Genomic DNA, 20,818 nt, shown 5'->3' on the forward strand with positions numbered 1-20,818 from the left:
GTATAGGACTAAGCTCTTCTTTGAAGGTTTGATAAAATTCTGGTGTGAAGCCATCCAGATCAGGGCATTTTTTAGTTGGGAGATTTTTTGTTTTTTCTTTAATATCAGTGCTTGAAATTGGTCTGTTTGGGCTAAGTCTAGGGAGAGGGTGTGATTCCAAATAATGATCCATTTCCTTCACATTGTCAAATTTCTGGGCATAGAGTTTCTTGTAGTATTCAGAGATAATCTCTTTTATCTTTGTGGCATCCATTGTTATTTCTCCCTTATCATTTCTGATTGAGGTTACTAGAGTTTTTACTTTTCTATTTCTAGTTAGTCTGGCCAAAGGTTTATCTATTTTATATATTTTTTCAAAAAAACAACTCCTTGTTTCATTAATGTTCTGAATGATTCTTTTGTTTTCAATTTCATTAATCTCTAATTTAATTTTAGATATTTCTTTTCTTCTGCTAGGTTTAGGCTTAGATTGTTCTTCTTTTGCCAGTTCCATCAGATGGCTTGTGAGTTTTTTGACATGCTCACTTTCTGTTTTTTGACTGTAGGCTTCTAAAGGGATAACTTTTCCTCTCAGGACTGCTTTTGCTGTATCCCATAGGTTTTGGTAGCTTGTGTCTTCATTGTTGTTATGCTTAAGGAAGTTAATGATTTCCTGTTTTATTTCTTCCTGCACCCAACTGTCATTCAGCATCTGGTTGTTTAATTTCCATGCCTTTGTGTGAGGTTGAACGTTTTTGTTGGAGTTGAGTTCCACTTTTAGTGCCTTGTGATCTGAGAAGATGCAAGGTAGAATTTCAATTGTTTTGATTATGTTGAGGTTTGTTTTTTTTCCTAGGACATGATCAATTTTGGAGAATGTGCCATGGGTTGATGAGAAGAATATATATTCTTGATCTTTAGGATGAAAAGTTCTATATACGTCTATGAAGCATAGTTGTTTTAGAGTTTCATCTTAATTTATAATATTTTTGTTTAATTTCTGTTTAGAGGATCTGTCCTGCTCTGAGAGAGGGGTGTTAAAGTCCCCTGTTATTATGGTGTTACAGGATATCATATTGCTCAGACTAAGCAAGGTCTGTTTCAAGAATCTGGGAGCATTTAAATTTGGTGCCTAAATATTTAAAATTGAAATGTCTTCTTGTTGTATTTTTCCCTTAACCAATATGAAGTGACCGTCATTGTCTTTTTTGACTTTGGTTGCTTTAAATCCACATGTATCTGAAAATGAGATTGCAGCCCCTCTTTCTTTTTTAAAAAGTTGGGGTATTACTTTGTTGCTCAGGCTGGAGTGGAGTGGTGTGATCATAGCTCACTGCAACCTTAGACACCTGGGGTCTGGTGATCCTCCCACTTCTACCTCCCTCATAGCTGTCACTACAGGAATGCACTATCAGGTCTTGCTATATTGCCTAGGCTGGTTTCAAATTCCTGGGCTCAAGCAGTTCAAACATTTCTCTGACCTCAGCTTTCCAAAGTGTTGAGAGTACAGGCATGACTCACTGCATCCTCTCTTTGCATTCTTTAGGAGATAAATATAGTGCCTATTTGTCAGTTTAGAAATATGTTGATAGTTTTCTGGACTTGATTTTCTAAATTTTGGGAGGATATTAATACTTATAATTACCTCATCTGTATAGTGGAAGCAGTACAGGAGTCATTTAGAACACAGACATGAGATCACATTTGTGTAGATGTCACTATGAGTGTAGGCTACCTGTGTGGCAAGACTTTATCTCTCTTATCTATTGCCTAAACAGTGGCGATAATTTTTCTTGCCCCCAAATTGTTCATTCATATCTGAAAGAAGTGATGTAATGAGAAAAAATATATGTATAAAAACTTAAGTATTTGGGTTGCTCAAAAAGCACTGAAGCACTGGAGTTATTATTATAATAAAGGAGGTTGCTGTGCAGTCTCTTTTCCTGCATTTTCATTCATGTTTATGTGTCAGACTTAAGTGCCAGATTCCTGGTTTCTAGATTCCAGATAATTTCTTACGTTCAAACCATTCTATTCTTCACATCCCAACTTCCAACCTGTAGGAGCACCATAGGAGATGTTTCCCAAAGGATTCAGTTCATATTCCTCCAAGTCTCTGCTTCCCAAGCCACCTTTTGCCACCTGGGTCTATGAAGGGGATTAAGAGAGAGTAAGCTCATAAAACTCTAAGGATTTATTCATCAAAGTCTCCAGCATGGCAAGCACTATAGCAGATGCAACATAAAGGAGTTATCTTTTTGCATCCTCTGTAAGTTCCAGGGCCACGTGAGGGGAGGATAGGTTATGTTGGACCTAGATAGGAAGAGTAACCAGGAAGATACAACGCAGTTAGGGCTTTTTTTTTTTTTTAATAGGTGTCTTCCTCCATTAAATAGGAAAAAAAAAAAAAAGCAGTGAGGAAGTGGGATGTGTGATAAGTTTGGATGCATTAACAGCCAGAAACACCAAACACCTCTGTAAGGAGCCTCTTAAATTCTCTTTCTTCCCTCTGCCTTTGAATAAGAGGGTTTCCATTTCCATACTTGTTTAGGGGACACAGTGCAAGCAGAGGATTGGTCTTCATCTTGTCTGAACAGAACATAGGAGGTCTATAAATACTACAATGGGACACTGGATATAGGGATAGGACAGGGCCAGGCATGCTGGCCTAAGAATGTCACTGGCACTTGGCACATGAGTTCAGAGAAAGTACTGATAAAGAAGCTGGTCAGTATTCCCCCCAACTCTGTCACAGAAGAGCAGTTTAAAATATATACAGACAATTTTACTTAGACTTCTAGAAAGTCTCTTTGTCATTTTTCTCTGGAAGTCCTAGTTTTGCTCTTTCTTCCAAGATAGCTCACATATTTGGAAGTTATCAAAGACTTTTTTTTTTTGTATGCTACACACATATAATTTGTAAAAATAACTCCTCTTTTCCAAGTAAAGATCAATGCCTTTTATGATCCTGTAAACTCTCTACAGCTATTTCTCAGTTTGACAAGGAATTTCTTAATACATAGTGTTCTGTATTGAATAGTATACATCAGACGAATTAACCAGGACAGAGTTGAGAAAGATCCTTAATTATCTTGCTCTAAGCATTGTACTTCTGTGAATTAAATCAATACACATAAAACATGTAGAAGATTTCCTGGCACATACATACTAGAAATTTAGTATAGATCAGCTAATATTTCTAATTCCGTTTTAGAATCCATAAATTAATTTTTACTCTATGGAACACATCATTACATTATGAATACACATCCACCAATCAGAATATCTAGGAATCTATTCCCTTTTCCTTCCCCTATTCCAGACTGTCTCACTCCTCCTCCCCCAATCTCAATGTTAAGTAGTGAAACAATGAATTTTAACGGAGTTGGAGCCTAGGGACAACACTGGGTGGGTGGAGGCAAGTGTCTTGGGCTTGCTCTGGCAGCAGAGGTTTAGAATTTCCACAGTACATGGCTAATATGGGATGAATTCGAGAAGATAAACAGGAAGACTGGTCAACAAGTGGTGGCTGAGGAGTATGAACAGGTATGAAGATGATGTCTCACAACACTAGCAAGGGACAGAGTGTTCAAGAGGGCACATGTCCGGGATGATGAGAAAACAGGAAATGAGGAAGACAAGGCTCAAGGAGTAGAGGGAAGACTGGTGTAGGCAGTTTTGTCTGAATATATTGGTAATTACTTGGACTAGCTGAAATTCAAGAAAATTCTTACCAACAGATAATAATATTAGGAGCAATCAAGTTGTTTTATGCTTATACATGCAAAGGAAAAAGACCTATTTAGTCAGAAACCTAGGTCAGGTCTTTTACATTAACCAAGTAACAGGCTCTTGAGAAGTCCCAGTAAGCAAGTTCCACCATGTAGCCTGTGCCATACCTTCTCTCCTCCAGCCTACCTCACTACCTGCCCCCCTTCCTGCTACCATTCACAGTATTGATCAGAACTTCCCCCTTTCCCTCCACAGTGCCTTCTCCTACACACCAAAAACTCTGGTTAGTTCTCTCTTGTTACTCTCCCTGTTTAAAATTTTCTCTCAATTCATAACATCAAGGTCCAGTAATTCAAAAATATTTTTCAATAGTCTTTTATTAAGAACCTATGGGGTGTTGGAGAATATAGTATGTATAAATGGAAAAGTACACCTTATCTGTCCTCAGATTTTTCACAATAGAGTAGAAAGATGTAGAGAGGTACAAGAGCTGTGTGCCAAGGGCTACAGAGATAATTCCAATAGAAATAGAGCTTGCTTCCTCAGTGAACCAGCTACTTCAATTATCTTAGATCTTAGTTTCCTTTTGTATCTTTGATCATTCCCTGAACATATAAGCATGTAAGCATGCTGCAGTATCTTTTTTTTTGGACAGAGTCTCTTTCAGCCACCCTGGGGTTGAGTGCCATGGCATCATGACTTATAGTAACCTCAAACTTTTGGGCTCAGATGATCCTTTTGCTTCAGCCTCTAGAGTAGCTGGGACTATAGGTACCCACCACAATGACTGGTTACTTTTAGAGACACAGGGTCACTCTTGCTCAGGATGGTTTTGAACTCCTGAGCTCAAGAAATCTACCCTCCTTCGCCTCCCAGAGTGGTAGAGTGTAGGTGTGAGCCACTACAGCTGCAGTATCTTTCATTTCTGTCTTGCTTTTTCTTTAATTACATGCTTTAAAAGTTCTTCTGCCACACAGTCATGCCTCTCTGTCTTCCCTAGCTTGCCAGCTCCTTTCATTCTTGTTTCTGTTGCCAACAATCCAGTGAACCTCTCTTTCCCAGGTCACCAAGGACACTGTTATCAGGAAATTTAGTGGATATTCCTATGTTTTGATGTTATTGAACTTCTGCTTAACTGACAAGTTAGTCATATCCTTCCTGAAATTTTCCCCTTGATTTTTCTAGGGCACCATAGTGTATTTTCTGATTTTCTCCATACTTTTCCAGTCTTTCAATTCATGTCTTTTTTTCTTTAATCTACCATTTCAATGCTGCTATTTTCCAAGGTTCCAACATTAGCCCTATGCTATTCTGACTCTAGGGGCTATGTGCTAATGTTTTCAGAATTTATATCTTAAGCCATGATCCTTTTAATTTGTTCAAACTTTTTATTTCCAATAGTCTAAGATAGGCATGTGTGTGGAGATAATAAACACCTCCGCCTTGATGTGTTCAACATATGTACATGCTAACCTTACTCATTTGCCTGTGTTTCACATTTGGTGATTCTACTTATTTACTGAAGCTAGAAAACAGGGGATTCTTCTGTGCTTCTACCCTATCCTCTCTTTCACACTGGTCTGTAAACAAATTCTGTCCACATTCCCACAGTCCCTTCTTGACATGTACATCACCTTTCATCTGGGCTATTGTAGCTTCTGTTCTTTTAATTTCTGCTCTCTCATCTTACCCAAATCCATGCATAACAACATTTCCAGAGTGAACTTCCTGTACCTTGAATCTAGTTATGTCTCTCTCCCAACAGAAATACTTATTTGTTTTCTCATTATCTGTATTTTTTAAAGTTTTTTTTTATTATTAAATCATAGCTGTGTACATTAATGCAATCATGGGGCACCATACACTGGTTTTATATACCATTTGACGTATTTTCATCACCCTAGTTAACATAGCCTTCCTGGGATTTTCTTAGTTATTGTGTTGAGACATTTATATTCTATATTTAGTAGTTGCACATGTACCCTTGTAAGATGCACCATGGGTGTGGTCCCACCAATCACCCTCTCTCTGCCCATCCTCTCCCATCCCTTTTCCCCTTCCCCCATATTCTTAAGTTATAATTGGATTATAGCTTTTATATGAAAGTATAAATTAGTTTCATAGTAGAGCTATGAAATAGCCATAGTAGATAAAGTATATTGGATACTTTATCTTCCATTCTTGAAATACTTTACTGAGAAGAATATGTTCCAGCTCCATCCATGTAAACATGAGAGAAGTAAAGTCTCCATCTTTCTTTAAGGCTGCATAATATTCCATTAATTCTAAAATTCTTAGCACAGCAAAGATACTTAAGATCTTACTTTCTCTTTTATCACTCCAAATTTTGCTCTTTCTTTCAACTCTTCATCCACCTGGCTCCAGTCAGATTAAGAATTTCCTTCCAAAGTTTCCCTCAGACTCATCACCGTGTTTTCACATAATCCATTTTTTATGTCTGCAATACATTACTGGCAGATTTAGAATGTGTAAATCCTATAAATTAAAACTCAGCTAAAGAGTCAGCAACTTTAAGAAGGCCTCTCTTTTCTACTCAGGTTGAATTAGGAAATTTTCCTTTTACTCCTTCTATCACTAACTTCATAAGCCCGATAATTAATTTGTTTTATAAATCTCTTAGACACCATTTCATGTCAAATATTGGCCAGTTGGTGAGCCTGATTCCTACCTTTGTGGCATAAAATATATAATTGTGTCTAGTGAGAAGAAATATTTAACCAAATTATCACACAAATGTACAACTACAAACTATGAGGGACATAAGACTATGAGAACATAAAATAGGCGGCCTTGATCTTGTGGGGAGTGGGTTAGAGAAAACCTCCCAGAGAAGACAGTATTTGAATTGAGATGTTAAGAAAAGGAGTAGAAATTAAGTGGGTATTATATGGAAGCATAAGATGCACAGCCTTCCAAGAGAAGTGAGAGCAGAAAGCACATGTTATATTTGTAGATCTGAAAGAAGGACAGCACAGCTAAGCTCAGGGAGCAAGGTTGGTTGATAGGGGTATCAGTGAGACTGGAAAATGGAGAGAGAGGCAGGTGATATGTGGTCTTGCCTATCCCTATCTGCCTTCCTTCCTGCCTTTCTGAAATAATTGATTCAATAACCTATTGGCATGTGTTAAGAAATCTATCTATATATTTGTATATAGTGATGAAAATAGGCATAGTTTCTTATGAACTTACAGTCTAATGAAGTTCAAATTGAAGATTTAATTTGTATTATTTCAGCAATGAGAAGCCATTGAAATGTTTTGAGCAGAGGTAAAAGGATGGATAGATTCTTTGTTTTAATGGGAGGAAACACAAAAATGATGGGAGAAATTACAAGCAGATTTGCAATTTTTTTCTTGTGAAGATGAAGAAAATCTCATTGGTCACTTTCCATTTTCTCCATGAGGTAGCAATTGATGTCATCTGAGAAAGTAGTGTTCAGGGTTTGGAAAAAAAAAAGTTTAGAGGAGAATGTTGATTAGGGATGATTTGTAGGGTGCAGAAGCAATATTGAGGGCCCATTTAAGGTTGATGACCACAACTTTATAGTAAAACAGCCTTTTCTCTATTTTAGGCTTATTTCAGGAATGCTAGGGTGCTCAGGCAAAGGTTTTGGGAAATGAAAGTTATATTCATATGGAATTGGGATTTTTAGCAAGTGGCTGATTTAATGAATTTCACATTCTATCTTCTTCTAGTATATCATGAGTTTGGGCAAGGGATACAACAAAAATATCCATCTGAAATTATATTGGTGTATAGAAGGAAGTCAAAGTCTACCCCTCCCAAATAAACAATTTTCTAAAAAAAACAAAAGGAAACTTATTTACCATTACTTTTTTTTTACACTGGTATTCCACTGGCCTAATTTGTTTCACATTTTCAACATGTTTAATATACAGTAAGGTTACTACCTATCACTATTCTTTTTTCAAAACTTCTTAGTTCTTATTTTTTTTTTTACATATTCATTTTTCTTCACATATCACATCATTATTTGTCAAGTACCACTATTCTAGTTTTAGGATATTGACTGGTGTCTGCCTAACTCCGCAAACATCTCCTATGTATCATATCTTCCTAAAGAGTAAGTGAAAGGAATACTTTTGAAGACAATTAAAAAAAAAGGCCTCTTGTATCTCTCCATACTAATAGTCATGAGAAGAATCCTGCCAGCTCAAGATTCTGCCCATGGCGTCACTCAGTAACCACTCCACTGCCCCGTCTCTGAATTCCTCCTCATCTGCTTCCCCAACTTCCAGAGTTGGCAGCAGTGGCTGTCCCTGCCCCTTAGTCTCCTCTTCACCCTGGCCATGGGGGCCAATGCCACCCTCCTGATCACCATTCAGCTGGAGGCCGCTCTGCACAAGCCCATGTACTACCTTCTCAGCCTCCTCTGTCTGCTGGACATCGTGCTCTGCCTCACCATCACCCCCAAGGTCTTGGCCATTTCTGGTTTGACCTCAGGTCTATCAGTTTCTCTGCCTGCTTCCTCTAGATGTTCATCATGAACAGTTTTCTCCTAATGGAGTCCTGCACATTCATGGTCATGGCCTATGACCTCTATGTGGCCATCTGCCACCCTCTATGGTACCCATCCATCATCACTAATCAATTTGTGGCCAAGGCTAGTGTCTTCATTGTGGCATGAAATGCCCTTCTTACTGTGCCCATTCCTATCCTCACTGCCCAGCTCTATTACTGTGGGAAAAATGTCATTGAGAACTGCATTTGTGCCAACTTGTCTGTGTACAGGCTCTCCTGTGATAATTTCACCCTTAATAGAATCTACCAATTTGTGACTGGTTGGACCTTGCTGGGCTCAGATTTTGTCCTCATCTTCCTCTCTTATGCTTTCATTCTAAGAGCTGTGCTGAGACTCAAGGCTGAAGGGGCTGTAGTCAAGGCCCTGAGCACTTGTGGGTCTCACTTCATCCTCATCCTTTTCTTCAGCACCATCCTGCTGGTTGTGGTGTTAACAAATGTGGCTAGAAAGAGAGTGTCCATGGACATGTTGATTTCGCTCAATGTCCTTCATCACCTTATTCCTCCTGCTTTGAACCCTATTGTATATGGGGTTCAAACCAAAGAGATAAAACAGAGAATTCAGAAATTGCTGGAGAAAGGAATGTGAATGTGTAAAACAGATTTCTAATTTCTCCTCTCCTTTTTCTTCAGTGATTTTACATGGGTAGTGAGGTAGACAAATGTCCAGTGAGGAAATGTTTCTTATGTGCATTGAGGCTCACTTCATAGCAGAACCAGATTTCCTTCTTTCATTCTCCTTGCCTTATTCAGAGGGAAGTAGGCAAAAGGAAGAAAGTTGTATTCCTTGAGTAACTGCTAACAGCTTAGGCAATTATATTTAAGTAATTTTATCTTTAATACATTCCTGTGGGCATTGTTACTTACACTTTACATATAAGAAAAAGAGATGCTTTTAAGAAGGGGAACTGCTGAAGATCATTTATCTGGGAAGGAAAAGAGTAGAGATTAAAATATGGCCTCTAGAACTTAAGCTTTTTCTATAGAAAGGTCTCTTCAACTTACAATTGAAGTTGACGATCATGCCTCTATCCACTCTCCTTTAGCTTGTATTTTGTCTTTCCAGCTGTCCCCAGGTACTTCCTGACTATACTTCCTTCTTTGAGAGCCAAGGAGTTTTCAGAGAAGGCAGAGTCATACCTGCCAAACCTTCTGCAGGACAGCAAGAGAATCACATTATAAAGCAGTGCAGGCTTCTTGTTCTAGCCTATATACTCTCACTACCTTTAGGAAGAATTTTGACAATGAGGATGCAGGTGGAAAGAGGGACACTAATCGGTAGGAAAACATGGGAACTGACCTGGAGAATGGGTTGGACACTTCCCCTGTATTTTAAGCTATACATGAAGTTGAAATATCAAGCCTTATTTGAGCTGTTGATTCTACCTAAGTGCTCTAGTTGAATGTATAAAGACAACACAGTATCAGGTGTCTGGTTAATAGTGGGTATAGTTAGGGTAAAAGAAACTACACTGGTTATCTATAGAGAATTTATTGTAAACAATTATTAAATGAGTATTAGAGACTTAAAAACCAAAAAGTCAGACTTAAAAACCAAAAAGTCAGTAACAGAGAGATAGTACCTGTGGGAAGAAACTTCCATTAGAAAAAAGATTGGGTCATTAGAATTAACAGGTTGGGAGGCAATCCATGATCTGGATCTCTGAGGAAGGACACCATCCCCACCTGGTACCAGGACTGTAGTAGCTCAGAGGATGTTGCCATTAGAATTGGGACTAAGACTTTTAAGGATGGGATACTATCTTGCTGGTGCTGGTACCCATGAGAAAGTTCAATGAGGCTGATTCTGGGAATTAAACTCAAACCCAAACCAACTGCAAATCCAAAGACTAGAGTCAACTCTTGTGCCAGGATGAAGAGTCATTGATATCGACTAGATAGGAACAGACAGGAAAGAGCAACTGTCCACTCTGATGCTGCTACCTTCTAGTACACATATTCCTCTCACTACCTGTAGGTGGAAACTAAGTGGGAGCCAATTGACAAAGCAGAGTCCCAGACTTTCAGTCCCAGAATCACAAAGCATAGCATGGATGGGCAGGTGGAGGATGGAGGGGCAGCCATAAATCACCTTGCAGTGTGTAATTGCTTCCAGTAAACACTCCCAGACTTATGATATTGAAGTGGTTAAATGAAGAACTGACAGTTCACATCTACATGAAATCTCTATTTCTGTGGTAATAGGTTCCTAAATACAGGGTGTCCATAAAGTTCGTGTGCAACATAAAATATTTTAAAATCACACATGAACTTCATGGACAACTTACATAAGGAATGGATAAGCCCCATACTTAGGGTTAGTTTTTTGCTCTAGTTCTAAAAAGAGAGATTAAGAGAAGCACAGATTTCTCATAGAATTGTCAAGCCCAATGCAACTGCTAGAATTAACTAGTTAAAAAGGCCCTAGATAGACTTTATAGTCTAATTTTATAAATTAAATTCGTATACAGGTAAAGATAATGGGATGCAGGCTATCTCAAAAATCCAGTTAACCAGTGTGATGAAAGTGTGTCAAATGGTCTGTGAAGCTAGTGAGTGACGCCCCATTATCATATCGATGTACACAGCTATGATTTAATAATAAAAAAAAAAAGCCAGACCTCAAAGGGCAGACACAACTCTGCAGAGTTCTCTTCAGAGAACTGCAAAGAAGTTCTTATAGCACAAAAAATGTTTCCTTAGTAGAAATTTTTGAATACTATCTTGAGTGGATAGAATGCAGCAGGATAAACTAAAGGGATTTAAATTGGTGAGGTACAGACATTTTGTCAATTTGTTTTAACTGAAAAAATCTGTTAAGAGTCACTTTGTCAACACAGGCTGATTTAGTCCAGTTGTACTTGAAGAGGTGTATTCAGAGCCTGAGCAGGGGCAGGGGAGTGGGAGTGGCTTTCTAAGAGCCATTCACCTTGTACCCTTGTTTGCAGGTCAGTCACATTTGCATGAGGAATTTGAATGAAGAATACAAGAGTCTTTTTAGAAGAAAGATCTGATATCACTGAACACTGCTATTCAGCATCACAGCAGACTTAAATCAAGATCCAGTGGCAAGAAAAAGCAACAAGTCCTCTGGAATTAAACTGCCCGGTAGAAAAAAGGGAGTCCACGTTGGTAGCCAACGCTCAAAACAAAAGCCTGAGTATTGTTAAGGGAACAATACTACATTTTCCATATGTCCTAGAAAGCTTTTTTAGTAGTTCTAGCCATCCTTCTACCTAATGGTGCTTTAGGGTATATTCTAAGGGGTGTTACCAAACAGACGTCTGAAACTTCACAGGCCAAGTTTGGAACATTGATGCGGTGCCCCCAAAGAACCTAAACAGCATTGCCTTGTGTAAGTCAACTCTTCATTTCACTTCCTGGGCGAAGAAAACAACTACAGCTTGGACTTTACCCTATAAATGCAAACAATGTAACCTGATCATGTGTACCCTCATGTTAACCTGAAAATAAATAATTAAATAAATAAATAGAAAAAGAATAAAATTTTAAAAAGTCATAAACACAGTCTCTTTGCTTCTTTACCTTCTTGCTTTGGCAATGAAGGACCATTGGCGGTCTATGGCTAACAAATCTTGCTCAGTAAGTATCTTGCTCTTTCTCTGTAAACCTATCTTCCTTTTTTTTCTCAAGAAAGTTTGTTTCATGCTTGCCTTAAAAAAAAAAAAATTAACACAGAAAAAACCACTTCCTTGTTGGCAAGTCAACAGTGCCCCCTTGTGGCCATCATTTGGGAAAACAACGTTGGCAGGAACTAGTTGTCAACATCAGGTATTTGAAAGAAGGCTGAGAACTCTTGTGTTCAGAAAACTTACAAAGTGATCTTAGAAAAAGCAGGCATCTGAAAGTGTGACTTCTTTTGGAGTGACAATACATTTGAGCCTATCTCCTGTTGTAAAATATTAGGATCAATAAGTTTTTAAATTCTAAATAAAAAATGTCCTTTAAAAGCCAACCTTGTATTTCTTAGGCAATAAACATTCTCAAAAACATAACAGATTTTTATCTATTTATATAAGATCAGATCCATGTGCTGCTAGTAGTCACACTCAAAGTATTAGGCATAATTGCAAAATTTTCTTTACTTTTTTTCTTATTGTCTTATCTCTTTCCTCTTGCCACTTATTTTCTATTTATGCTGTTGACTTGAAGGCTATCAGACTTGAGTAGGACAGCTAAATATAATCAAACTTGTTCTTACGGCTAATTTCTTTTTTTCTTTCTTTCTTTTTTTCTTTTTTTATTGTTTGGGATTCATTGAGGGTACGATAAGCCAGGTTACACTGATTTCATTTGTTAGGTAAAGTCCCTCTTGCAATCATGTCTTGCCCCCAGAAGGTGTGGCACACACCAAGGCGCCACCCCTCTCCCTCCTTCCCTCTCTCTGCTTTTCCTACACCCCTCCCCAATGACGTTAATTGTCATTAATTGTCCTCATATCAAAATTGAGTACATAGAATTCATGCTTCTCCATTCTTGTGATGCTTTATTAAGAATAATGTCTTCCACTTCCATCCAGGTTGATACGAAGGATGTAAAGTCTCCATTTTTTTAAATAGCTGAATAATATTCCATGGTATACATATACCACAGCTTGTTAATCCATTCCTGGGTTGGTGGGCATTTAGGCTGTTTCCACATTTTGGCGATTGTAAATTGAGCTGCAATAAACAGTCTAGTACAAGTGTCCTTATGATATAGGATTGTTTTTCCTTCTGGGTAGATGCCCAGTAATGGGATTGCAGGATCAAATGGGAGGTCTAGCTTGAGTGCTTTGAGGTTTCTCCATACTTCCTTCCAGAAAGGTTGTACTAGTTTGCAGTCCCACCAGCAGTGTACAAGTGTTCCCTTCTCTCCACATCCACGCCAGCATCTGCAGTTTTGAGGTTTTTTGATGTGGGCCATTCTCACTGGGGTTAGATGGTATCTCAGGGTGGTTTTGATTTGCATTTCTCTAATAGATAGAGATGATGAACATTTTTTCATATGTCTGTAAGCCATTTGTCTGTCTTCTTTAGAAAGGGTTCTATTTATGTCTCTTGCCCATTGATATATGGGATTGTTGGCTTTTTTCATGTGGATTAATTTGAGTTCTCTATAGATCCTAGTTATCAAGCTTTTGTCTGATTCAAAATATACAAATATCCTTTCCCATTGTGTAGGTTGTCTCTTTGCTTTGGTTGTTGTCTCCTTGGCTGTACAGAAGCTTTTCAGTTTAATGAAGTCCCATTTGTTTATTTTTGTTGTTGCAATTGCCATGGCAGTCTTCTTCATGAAGTCTTACCCCAGGCCAATATCTTCCAGTGTTTTTCCTATGCTTTCTTGGAGGATTTTTATTGTTTCATGCCTTAAATTTAAGTCTTTTATCCATCTTGAATCAATTTTTGTGAGTGGCGAAAGGTATGGGTCCAATTTCAGTCTTTTACATGTGGATATCCAGTTCTCCCAACACCATTTATTGAATAGGAAGTCTTTCCCCGAAGGTATGTTCTTGTTTGGTTTATTGAAGATTAGGCGGTTGTAAGATGTTAGTTTCATTTCTTGGTTTTCTATTCGATTCCAAGTGTCTATTTCTCTATTTTTGTGCCAGTACCATACTGTCTTGACCACTATGGCTTTGTAGTACAGACTAAAATCTGGTATGCTGATGCCCCCAGCTTTATTTTTATTACTAAGAACTGCCTTAGCTATATGGGTTTTTTTCTGGTTCCATACAAAATGCACAATCATTTTTTCCAAATCTTGAAAGTACCATGTTGGTATTTTGATAGGAATGGCATTGAATAGGTAGATTGCTTTGGGAAGTATAGACGTTTTAACAATGTTGATTCTGCCCATCCATGAGCATGGTGTGTTCTTCCATTTGTTAAAATCTTCTGCTATTTCCTTTCTGAGGATTTCATAATTTTCTTTATAGAGGTCCTTCACCTCCTTCATTAGGTATATTCCTAGGTATTTCATTTTCTTTGAAACTATGGTGAAGGGAGTTGTGTTCTTAATTAGCTTCTCATCTTCTCTGTTATTGGTGTATACAAAGGCTACTGACTTGTGAACATTGATTTTGTATCCTGAAACATTACTGTATTTTTTCATGATCTCTAGGAGTCTTGTGGTTGAGTATTTGGGATTGTCTAAGTATAAGATCAGGTTGTCAGCAAAGAGGGAGAGTTTGACCTCCTCTGCTCCCATTTGGATTCCCTTTATTTCCTTGTCTGACCTAATTGTATTGGTTAGAACTTCCAGCACTATGTTGACTAGTAAAGGTGACAGAGGACAACCTTGTCTGGTTCCAGTTTTAAGAGGAAAAGCTTTCAGTTTTACTCCGTTCAGTAAAATATTAGCTGAGGGTTTGTCATAGATAGCTTCAATCAGTTATAGAAATGTGCCACCTATGCCTGTACTCTTCAGTGTTCTAATTAGAAAAGGATGTTGGATTTTATCAAATGGTTTTTCTACATCTATTGAGAGGATCATATGATCTTTGTTTTTGCCTCTGTTAATATGGTGGATAACGTTTATGGACTTGCATATGTTAAACCAGCCTTGCATCTTTGGGATGAATGATGTATGACCTTTTTGATGATAAGCTGTAATCTATTGGCTAGGATTTTGTTGAGAATTTTTGCATTTATATTCATGAGTGAGATTGGTCTGAAATTCTCCTTTTTGGTTCGGTCTTTTCCTGGTTTTAGTATCAGGGTGATGTTTGCTTCATAGAATGTGTTGGGGAAGATTCCTTCTTCCTCAATTTTTTGGAATAATTTCTGCAGTACAGGAATAAGCTCTTCCTTGAAGGTTTGATAGAATTGTGGTGTGAAGCCATCTGGACCAGGGCATTTTTTGGTTGGAAGATTTTTTTATTGTTTCTTTAATCTCAGTGCTTGAAATTGGTCTGTTCAGGAGCTCTATTACTTCCTGGATAAGTCTAAGGAGACTTTCTGGGCATAGAGTTTCTGGTTGTATTCAGTGATGATCTCTTGTATATCTGTGGGATCAGTTGTTATTTCCCCTTTATCATTTCTGATTGAGGTTACTAGAGATTTTACTTTTCTATTTCTCATTAGTCTGGCCAATGGTTTATCTATTTTATTAATTTTTTCAAAAAAACAACTCCTTGTTTCATTAATTTTCTGAATGATTCTTTTGTTTTCAGTTTCATTGATTTCTGATTTGATTTTGGAGATTTCTTTTCTTCTACTGATATTAGGCTTAGATTGTTCTTCTTTTTCCAACTCCATAAGATGGCTTGTAAGTTTGTTGATGTGTTCTCTTTCTGTCTTTTGAATGTAGGCATCCAAAGCGATGAATTTTTCTCTCAAAACTGCTTTTGCAGTATCCCACAGGTTTTGGTGGCTTGTGTCTTCATTGTTGTTATACTGAAAGAAGTTAATAATTTCATGTTTTATTTCTTCCTGCACCCATCTGTTATTCAACAGAAGGTTGTTTAATTTCCACTTCTTTGTGTGGGGTCGAACTTTTTTGTTAGACTTGAGTTCCATCCTTAGTGCCTTATGGTCTGAGAAGATACAAGGTAAAATTTCAATTCTTTTGATTCTGTTGATATTTGTGTCCCAGGATATGATCAATTTTGGAGAATGTTCCGTGGGGTGATGAGAAGAATGTGTATTCTTTATTTTATTTTATTAAATCATAGCTGTGTACATTGATATGATCATGAGACATCAAACACTAGTTTCATAGAATGTTTGACACATTTTTATCAGAATGGTTAACATAGCCTTCCTGGCATTTTCTTAATTATTGTGCTAAGACATTTATATTCCACATTTACTAAGTTTCACATATAACCTTGTAAGAAGCACCACAGGTGTAATCCCACCAATTCCCCTCCCTCTACCCACCTGCCCCCTCCCTCTTCTCCCTTTCCCCCTTCCCCCTATTCTTGGATTGTAACTGGGCTATAGTTTTCATGTGAAAGCCCTAAATTAATTTCATAGTAGGGCTGAGTACATTGAGTATTTTTTCTTCCATTCTTGACATAATTTACTAAGAAGAATATGTTCCAGCTCCATCCAAGTAAACATGAAAGAGGTAAAGTCTCTATCTTTCTTTAGGACTGCATAATATTCCATGGTATACATGTACAACAATTTGTTAATCCATTCGTGGATCGATGGGCACTTGGGCTTTTCCAAAGACTTAGCAATTGTGAATAGGGTTGCAATACACATTCTAGTACAAATATCTTTGTTATGATGCAATTTTTGGTCTTCTGGGTATATGCCCAGCAGAGGAATTACAGGATTGAATGACAGATCTATTTTTATTCTCTAAGTGTTCTCGATATATCTTTCCAAATGGAATGTATTAACTTGCATTCCCACCAGCAGTGCAAAAGTGTTCCCTTTTCTCCACATCCACACCAACATCTCTGGTCTTGAGATTTTGTGATATAGGCTAGTCTCACTGGAGTTAGATGATATCTCAAAGTAGTTTTGATTTGCATTTCTCTGATGATTAAAGATGGTGAGCATTTTTTCATATGTCTGAAGGCTGCGCACCTGTCTTCTTCAGAGAAGTTTCTCTTCAAATACCTTGTCCAGCCTGCGATGGGATCCCTTGTTCTTTTCTTGCTAATGTGTTTGAGTTCTATGTGGATTCTGGTAATTAAACCTTTGTGGGAGACATAACCTTCAAATATCTTTTTCCATTCTGAGGGCTGTTTACTTGCTTTACTTACTGTGTTCTTGGCTGTGCAGAAGCTTTTTAGTTTGATAAAGTCCCAGTAGTGTATTTTTGAAGCTGCTTCAATTGCCTGGGGAGTCCTCCTCATAAAATATTCTCCCAGACCAATTTCTTCAAGGGTTTTCCCTGCACTCTCCTCAAGTATTTTTATAGTTTCATGTCTTAAGTTTTAATCTTTAATCCAGTGAGAGTCTATCTTAGTTAATGATGAAAGGTGTGGGTCCAGTTTCAGTCTTCTGCAGGTTGCCAGCCAGTTCATCCAGCACCATTTGTTAAATAGGGAATCTTTTCCTCACTGAATGTTTTTAATTGGCTTGTCAAAGATTAAATAACTATAAGTAGCTGGATTCATCTCTTGGTTCTCTATTCTATTCCAGACATCTGCTTCTCTGTTTTTGTGCCAATACCATGCTGTTTTGATCACTATCGATTTGTAGTAAAGTCTGAGGTCTGGTTGCATGATTTCTCCTGTTTTGTTTTTACTTCTGAGTAATGTCTTGGCTATTCGGGGTTTTTTCTGATTCCATATAATATGAAGTATTATTTTTCTAAGATCTTTAAAATATGACAGTGGAGCTTTAATAGGGACTGCATTGAAATTATATATTGCTTTGGGTAGTATGGACATTTTAACAATGTTGATTCTTCCCAGCCATGAGCATGGTATGTTTTCCTATTTGTTAATATTTTCAGCTATTTCTTTTCTTAGAGTTTCATAGTTCTCTTTATAGAGATCTTTCAAATCCTTTATTAGATAAATTCCCAAATATTTCATCTTCTTTGGCACTACTGTGAATGGGATAGAGTCCTTAACTGTTTTTTCAACTTGACTATTGTTGGTATATATAAAGGCTACCGATTTACGAATGTTGATTTTGTAACCTGAGATGCTGCTGTATTCCTTGATCCTTCTAAGAGCTTTGTAGTAGAGTCCCTAGTGTTTTCCAGATATACAATCATATTATCTGCGAAGAGCGAAAGTTTGATCTCTTCTGACCCTATATGGATACCCTTGATCGCCTTTTCTTCCCTAATTGCGGTGGCTAATACTTCCATTACAATGTTACAAAGCAATGGAGACAATGGGCAGCTCTGTCTTGTTCCTTTAACTCCATTCATTATGATATGGCTATGGGTTTGCTGTAGATGGCCTCTATCAGTTTAAGAAATGTCCCTACTATACCAATTTTCTTAAGTGTTCTGATCATGAAGGGATGCTGGATATTATCAAAAGCTTTTTCTGCATGGATTGAGAGAATCATACAGTCTTTGTTTTTTAATTTGTTTATATGCTGAATTACATTTATACATTTACGTATATTGAACCAGCCTTGAGACCCTGGGATAAAGCGGACTTGGTCATGATGTATAATTTTTTTGATGTGTTGCTGGATTCTGTTTGTTAGGATCTTGTTGAATATTTTTGCATCTATATTCATTAGTGATATTGGTCTATAATTTTCTTTTCTTGTTGGGTCTTTTCCTGGTTTGGGGATCAGGGTGATGTTTGCTTCATAGAACGTGTTGGGTAGTCTTCCTTCTTTTTCTACCTTTTGGAACAGGTTGAGTAATATAGGTACTAATTCCTCTTTAAAGGTTTGGTAGAATTCTGATGTGAAACCATCTGGTCCCGGGCTTTTCTTTTTAGGGAGGTTTTGTATGGTTGATGCTATTTCTGAGCTTGATATGGGCCTGTTCAGCATTTCCACTTCATTCTGGTTAAGTCTTGGAAGGTGACATGCTTCCAAGTATTGGTCAATTTCCTTCAGATTTTCATATTTCTGAGAATACAGTTTCTTGTAATATTCATTAAGGATTTTTTGGATTCTGAAGAGTCTGTTGTTATTTCGTCTTTGTCCTTTTTCTTTCTTTCTTTTTTTTATTAACATAGCTGTGTACATTGATATGATCATGGGGCATCATTCACTAGCTTCACAGACCATTTACCAAGTTTCACATATACACTTGTAAGATGCACCACTGGTGTAATCCCACCAATCCCCCTCCCTCCCCTCCCTTTCCCCTTTCTCCCTATTCTTAGGTTGTAACTGGGTTATAGCTTTCATGTGAAAACCCTAAATTAGTCTCATAGTAGGGCTGAGTACATTGGGTACTTTCTCTTCCCTTCTTGAGATACTTTACTAAGAAGAATATGTTCCAGCTCCATCCATGTAAACATGAAAGAGGTAAAGTCTCCATCTTTCTTTAAGGCTGCATAATATTCCATGGTGCACACACACCACAATTTATTAATCCATTGGTGGATCGATGAGCACCTGGGCTTCTTCCATGACTTAGCAATTATGAATTGGGCTGCAATAAACCTTCTGGTACAAATATCTTTGTTATGATGTGATTTTTGGTCTTCTGGGTATATGCCCAGCAGAGGAATTACAGGATTGAATGGCAGAACTATTTTTAGATCTCTACATGTTCTCCATATCTCTTTACAAAAGGAATGTATTAATTTGCATTCCCACCAGCAGTGCAAAAGTGTTCCCATTTCTCCACATCTGCGCCAATATCTCTGGTCTTGGGATTTTGTGATTTAGGCTAGTCTTACTGGAGTTAGATGGTATCTCAAAGTAGTTTTGGTTTGCATTTCTCTGATGATTAAAGATGATGAACATTTTTTCATATATCTGAAGGCCGCACCCCTGTCTTCTTCAGAGAAGTTTCTCTTCAAATCCCTTGGAAGCCTGCAATGGGATCCCTTGTTCTATTCTTGCTAATACGTTTGAGTTCTCTGTGGATTCTGGTTATTAAACCTTTGTCGGAGACATAACCTGCAAATATCTTCTCCCATTCTGAGGGCTCTTTGCTTGCTTTACTTACTGTGTTCCTGGCTGTGCAGAATTTTTTAGTTTGATCAAGTCCCAGTAGTGTATTTTTGAAGCTGCTTCAATTGCCGGGGGGTCCTCCTCATAAAATATTCTCCCAGACTGATTTCTTCAAGGGTTTTCCCTGCACTCTCCTCTAGTATTTTTATAGTTTCATGTCTTAAGTTTAAATCTTTAATCCAGTGACAGTATATCTTAGTTAATAGTGAAAGTGTGGGTCCAGTTACAGTCTTCTACAGGTTGCCAGCCAGTTCACCCAGCACCATTTGTTAAGTAGGAAATCTTTTCCCCACTGAATGTTTTTAATTGGCTTGTCAAAGATTAAATAACGGTAAGTAGCTGGATTTATCTTTTGATTCTCTATTCTATTCCAGACATCTACCTCTCTGTTTTTGTGCCAGTACCATGCTGTTTTGATCACTATTGATTTGTAGTATAGTCTGAGGTGTGGTAGTGTAATTCCTCCTGCTTTGTTTTTATTTCTGAGTAATGTCTTGGCTATTCGAGGTTTTTTTCTGATTCCATATAAAACGAAGTATTGTTTTTTCCAGATCTTTAAAGTATGACAGTGGAGCTTTAATAGGGATTGCATTAAAATTATATATTGCTTTTTGTAGTATAGACATTTTAACTATGTTGATTCTTCCCAGCCATGAGCATGGTATGTTTTTCCATTTGTTAATATTTTCAGCTATTTCTTTTCTTAGAGTTTCATAGTTCTCTCTATAGAGATCTTTCAAGTCCTTTGTTAGATAAATTCCCAAATATTTCATCTTCTTTGGCACTACTGTGAATGGGATAGAGTCCTTAACTGTTTTTTCAACTTGACTGTTGTTGGTATATATAAAGGCTACCAATTTATGAATGTTGATTTTGTAACCTGAGATGCTGCTCTGTTCCTTGATCATTTCTAAGAGTTTTGTAGTAGAGTCCCTAGTGTTTTCCAGTTATACTGTCATATCATCCGCAAAGAGTGA

The 20,818-nt window shown here is 37.5% G+C and overlaps 1 pseudogene; it reads left to right on the forward strand.

The window, feature by feature from the left end:
• The first annotated feature begins 7,920 nt into the window (after window positions 1-7,920).
• On the forward strand, window positions 7,921-8,863 carry LOC128565515 (olfactory receptor 56A1-like; annotated as a pseudogene).
• Window positions 8,864-20,818: the final 11,955 nt, after the last annotated feature.

The sequence above is a fragment of the Nycticebus coucang genome, chromosome 14, assembly GCF_027406575.1.
Source record: "Nycticebus coucang isolate mNycCou1 chromosome 14, mNycCou1.pri, whole genome shotgun sequence".
Classification (NCBI taxonomy): domain Eukaryota; kingdom Metazoa; phylum Chordata; class Mammalia; order Primates; family Lorisidae; genus Nycticebus; species Nycticebus coucang.